Here is a 416-nt window from a genome sequence, read left to right as displayed (position 1 = left end):
TCAAGTTGTCTCAACTTTCTAGAAAAACAAAACAAAGAAAAAATCTCATGAAGATACAGAAAATTTGCCTGGTGATTCAAGTTTTAAAAATCAGTGCCTGTTGCACTGGCCTTTTTTTCCCTTTGAAAAGGCAAAGCTACCTTGTCTAGAATTTGGAGTCAGAGCCCTGGACCACCCCAGCAAGTGGACCGTCCTCCACAGCATGGACTCGGCTCTTCCAGGAGGCAGAGCACTGACTTCTAATCCCTTCCAGGTTCCTATGCTCAGAAGTGGCCACGGAGCCCTATGTCCCAGGGACGAGATCTGAGATGTGAGATCCGGGAGGAATTCCAGGCACAGAGCTACCCTGGCCCAGGGTCAGCTGCCCAAGCTTTCAGGTGTGAAGTCAGGGAGAGGGGGGTTGGGCATGAGAGGAG

The sequence above is a fragment of the Pteropus vampyrus genome, unplaced genomic scaffold (assembly GCF_000151845.1).
Source record: "Pteropus vampyrus isolate Shadow unplaced genomic scaffold, Pvam_2.0 Scaffold568, whole genome shotgun sequence".
Lineage (NCBI taxonomy): Eukaryota > Metazoa > Chordata > Mammalia > Chiroptera > Pteropodidae > Pteropus > Pteropus vampyrus.
Note: the sequence above shows the minus strand (reverse complement) of the source record.